Source organism: Marmota monax, unplaced genomic scaffold, assembly GCF_021218885.2.
Source record: "Marmota monax isolate L192 unplaced genomic scaffold, Marmota_monax_Labrador192_F-V1.1 WCK01_AAM20220418_F8-fsc00226, whole genome shotgun sequence".
NCBI classification, from domain to species: domain Eukaryota; kingdom Metazoa; phylum Chordata; class Mammalia; order Rodentia; family Sciuridae; genus Marmota; species Marmota monax.
In genome coordinates, this window is record NW_026693142.1 from 1,621,634 (window position 1) to 1,626,553 (window position 4,920).

General features: G+C 55.1%; 1 long non-coding RNA gene across 2 annotated transcripts; it reads right to left on the minus strand.

Moving 5' to 3' along the window:
• Positions 1–494: 494 nt before the first annotated feature.
• LOC124099892 (uncharacterized) lies at positions 495–4,180 on the minus strand. 2 transcript variants are annotated; one of them, XR_009227875.1, is made up of 2 exons: positions 925–4,180; positions 495–735 (listed from the first exon to the last, which is right to left on the minus strand). It is a non-coding gene; the product is annotated as an uncharacterized LOC124099892 (long non-coding RNA). The 2 variants fall into 2 exon arrangements; XR_009227876.1 differs by having other exon boundaries at positions 495–762.
• Between the last annotated feature and the right edge of the window lie 740 nt (positions 4,181–4,920).

A 4,920-nucleotide genomic window follows, 5' to 3' on the forward strand; every position in this document is an offset into this window, starting at 1 on the left:
CCTTCTGTGCGCTTGGTCTTCCTCAGCCTGCTAAGAATCACCCACTTCACATTTAATAAAGGGAGCAGCACCCCTCGTCTTGCCATGTTTGGCTTATTCACTTTAGAAGCTGTCTTTATTATCAAAAAACCTCTGTAGGTTTGAAATTGATTAGATAGTTCCAGCAAGTCATGGGCCTCCCTGAATCAAGGAGAGACATTATTTGTGACTATCAATAATTATTTTCTTATTAATGTAATTAAAGATCTTATTCTTCCCTCTCTAATAGCCTAGGAGAAATAAATCTTCCAATTATCTTTACTTTCAGATTCTTCTTTTTTTCAAAATATCTCTAATTATCACTCTTGCTACAAGTATAATCAACTTGCATAAATTAGATTCTATTCTTAGCCTTGCTTTAGCTATCCCCCCATCGTTTTTCTAGCACTTTGCATGTTATGGTGACAAATTCTAAGCCAACACGTCTATTCCACACACAATCAAAATCGAGAGGATCAAACTGAAATATCTATTTACATGGAATTTGACTCACAACAGTCTAAACACCCAGGGCACAGACAGTCATGCTGCAGGTCACGCAGCACCCTCCTCGGGGCCCCCCACGGGAGCTGCGGTCCCCGCTCTGCTCGGTGGCTCTTCCCACGCTGCTGACCCTGGCCATCCAACGGTCTGCTGAGAAGCAGGGTCGACCCTTCATCGTTCCTTCCGCGGTTCCCACCCTGTGCTGGGCTGTTCCTGGGGGTGGGGAAGGAGCCGGGGAATCTGTGGGAGGGTGGCGGTGTGCAGCAGAACACAGGGCTTAGGAGATGGACTCTGGGTCCAGGAGGACTCTCCAGAGGACGAGGAGCCCGAGGCTGTGGGGCGGGTGGCGTGGAGGGAGAAGGCCTTTGAGCAGGCCTGGAGGGGCCAGTGGAGGGGGCTCACCTGGAACAAGGTCCTTGTTCCTGGATGAAGGGCCAACACATGGAGGGCAGCTCTGCCTCTGTGGCTGCCTGTCCCTGGGTGTCACTCCTGTGAAAGCCACTGAGGGGGACTGGAGGCTATTTTCAGAGGCTGAGGATATACCTCTTCACAGCTGTCCATCCAATCTACGGGACGCAGCGCCAGAGGGCGCCGCCCCGGAACCCTGGATCTTGTGTGCATGTCCTCTGGGCTCAGAACCCTGCTGAAATGAGTGAGGATGGGGTGGGTCAGAAGGCGGATGGCGTGGTCCCCTCTTGTAGCCCTGGCCGGTCACCTAGCTGTGCTGCCAGCCCTGGGCTGCGCTGAGAGGTCCTTCCTGCCTCTCCCAGGCGGTCTGCACTGCCCTCTGAAGCTCATGGCGGCGGCAGGCGCCTGTGGAAGATGAGGGGTGGGCTGAGCACAGGGGGTCCCCCGCACAGCAGGTACCTCTGCCCGCTGCCCAGACACAGGGCTGGGCCAGTGCGGGCACCCTCCTTTTGGTCTTCAACTGTCTCCATGAGAGGACGGGTGTCTTGTGAGGCTGGGTTTTCCGACCCACCAGCGTGGCTCACTGTGGACAGCCCAGGGAGACAGAGAATGGCCACTGTCCTGAGCTGCCTGGAGCCGGAGTTACCCACCACCTCGCCGTGCCTGGGGGCGCTGCACGGCATCAGCTCAGAAAGGATCTTGGCAGCTGGAAGGCCTTTGCCACTCAGATGGTCATTCTTCAGGGAGACTGGGCGGCAGATGAGCCTTCCGCCTATTCGGGGCCCCTTCTACAGCAGCCGGCTCAGCACAGACAATCCATCCCTGGCACTTTCTGGGGTTCTACTGCGTAAGGACAAGCAATGCGCTAACACAGTTCGATTTTAGTCCTGCCCAGTGTCAGACGGTAGGTCTCTGCCCAGAAGCCCCGTGCCTCCCGCGAGGCCTGTTTCCATGGTGACCACGGCTAGTGCCACATGAGGGATGCTGCTCACTCACATGGGTGTCTGTCCCACGAGCAGGTGACACAGCTAAAACAGGGGCTGGCGTGCTGGAGCTGGCATGCTGTACGGGGCCACTGGCAGAGCCAGAGCCCACAGGCTGGGCTGAAACAGCAGGAAACCGCTTCTCATAGCGCGGGGGCTGGAGGCCCGAGGGCAGGGTGTCCTCACAGGGTCCTTCCTCTGTGCCTGTCTGTGTCCTGACCTGATTCCTGTAAGGACACCAGTCAGATTGGATCAGGACCCTCCCAGGTGACCCCATTTTACCTTAATTTCCACTTTAAAGATCACAAGTGCAGCCAGGTTCTGAGGTCCTGTCATCAGGACTTCAACATGAATTGGGGGACACATTTCAACCACCCCAGCCCCCAGTGCTGAGCACGGTGTCTGGTGGCTCAAGGAGCATTTGAGAGTGGCCAAGTCCTCGGGAAGCGAGGGTCCTCCTGTGGCCCCAGCTGGCAGGTCAGTCTCCGGGTGAGCTTCGGTTACGCCTGCCTGCATGAGTCACTCCCCGCCCCGGGGACAAAACCCCATTTGGGGCTGTGGTGAGGCAGGACACCATGGTGTGGAGGGCATTGTGGACCAAGCGGCTCACCTTGCTGTGGCCAGGAAGCAGAGACAGAGGAGGGGCCAGGGACAAGATGGGCCCTTCAAGGTCATGTCCTCAGTGACCCACCTTTTCCAAGTAGGCCCCACATCCTGAAGTTGGTGTCACATACCAATTGTGCCAAAGGCTGGGGACCTAGCCTTCCACACATGGCCTTCAGGGTCTTTCCACTCCTCTTCCAAGGTGGCTATTTAAAATGCATGGGCCCTGTGCTGACCTCTCCAGCTGGGCCCTCTGCCAGCCCAGATCCACACCCAGCATCCGCCCACCCCTCCACCTGGCCTAGTGTCCCTTCCTGACCCACTCAACCTGCCCAGCCCTGGGGGCTCCCTCGGCAGACTGCTCTCCGCTCTGTTCTCCAGCATCTCACTGGGCGCTGCGCATCTCTCCCTCTCCCTTTCCCCTGTGCCTACCTCTTTATCACCCTGGCCATTCTCTGTCTCCCCCGTGCCTGTCTCTCCTCCTCCTCGCCTCTCTGTCCCTCCCTCCACTCACCAATCCTGTTGCGTCCCCTGACCAGCTCTGCTGTGTTGCTGCGCCGTCCTCGGCTGCGCACAGGGTCTCGGTCACCTCCTCCTGTTCTGCTTGCTGTCGGTGGCCTGCTGCTAGCCGTGCCTCTGCTCCATCCCTCACCCTGGATCCAGATGGCGCTTGCTCTGTCTGCTGGGCCCCCCATTCCTTCCCACTCAGCCTCCTTGCAGCCTCCACCCTGGGCTGGCTTCCCAGACCTCCAGGGCCTGCTTGCCTCCTAGACTGTTCGCTCCCGGTGCCCTCCACCTCCAGCCTGCAGAGCCCATGACTGACTCTCCTCTTAGGCCTCTGGTCCCGTTCTCACCGCCATCCCCCCCAAAAAACCCAGCCTGGCCTCGGGCATCTTCCTGGCAGTGCTGATTAAGGTCCCTGGGGCCTGTTATTGGGTTTATGTTCCCCAAAACATAAACTTACCCCAGTTCAGAGCAGGAACTGAACTGGGGTAAGTTTATGTTTGGGTTAAAGTTACTTTAACCCACGCTTGGTTAAAGTAACCTCCTGCAGCCCTGAGCCCACTCCTGGGCCACCCCAGCACAGATGGCCTCTCTAGCTCCTCACCTGTGGCCTCTTCTGTTGCATCTGATAGAAACTCAAATGCATCTCCAGAATCAGAAGAGCAACCTTGGCCCATGTTTTCCACGTCCTGTTCTCTCAAGGAGGTCGGGAGGCAGAGTGCGACACCCTAACCCAGGCATCTCATGGGAAGCCGGGTCCTGGGCTCCAAGGACTTACACCTGGCCCCTGGACCGTGGGGATTGATGGAGGTACTGACGCAAAGGGACTGAATGATGCCGGAAGCTGCTCTTCCTCTGAATGCCACCCACCTTCTGCAGGCCCTTTTCACGTAGAGCATTTCGTCTAGCTCTCCATCCCTCTCCCGATTTTTTACAAAGCCTTCGTAAGTCCGCGAGCAGAAGAATGTGCGGGTGACCAGGTTCAGGGCTCTGTGCACTTCCTGTCTTGTGAAACCGCTGGCTGTCCTGGGAACCAACTTGGCCTCCTGAAGACACGCCTTCCTCTCTAGGCACTTGAGAAGGGAGTGACCATCTGAGCAGGGACCTGGGACTCCTCTTGTGAGGGTCCCAGAATTCTGCGGGGCAGTACTGGCCCACCCCCAGACCGCCTGGCGTGGAAACCCTTGCCACCAGTCTCTGCTCACGTGGGCTCCAGGAAAATGTTGGTTTTGACTTGTTTCATTTTGTTTCTTTGGTCTCTAAACAAAATTACAAGTTTTATTTTTGTTAGAAACGAGAATGTTCCTCTGGACATGTGGCTTGCTGCTCCACCTCTGGGGAAAGCCAGGTCCCCAGCTGTCAGGTCAGCTTGAGCCCAGTCCTTGTTTCTATTTGGGTCCAGGGTCCACTTTCTGGAAGTCGTTTGTCTGTTGGTCTCTGGTGAAGTATTAAGCGCAGATTATCTGGGGGTGATGTGGTGGATTCCCTTCATCTCCCCAGGAAGATGTTTGTTCTATGCTCTGCTCTAACATTCTAATCTCCAACCAACCCAATGCTTCTAACATTTATCAAATCCACAGAACTGGACAATCCTCTGTAAATACGAAACTGGCTTGGCGCGTTTCGGCTTTACAATGCAGCATTTTTAAAAAAAAGGGGGGGTAGGATCCAGGGCTTAGACATTTAAATCCTATGCAAATAATTATGGCAAATGTATGAATCAGAAAAATGTGCTTTGAGCTGGGCTGGCCTCTCCTTTCAATATTGCCTTTTATTTGAAAATAGGCAAACAGAAGAGGAATTATATCTATTTGCTTTTTCTGTTGAATATTTTAATGGTTTGTTCTGTCTGAGAAAACCTGATGTTTAGCTAAAGTTGACAGAAACCACAAGTGGACGT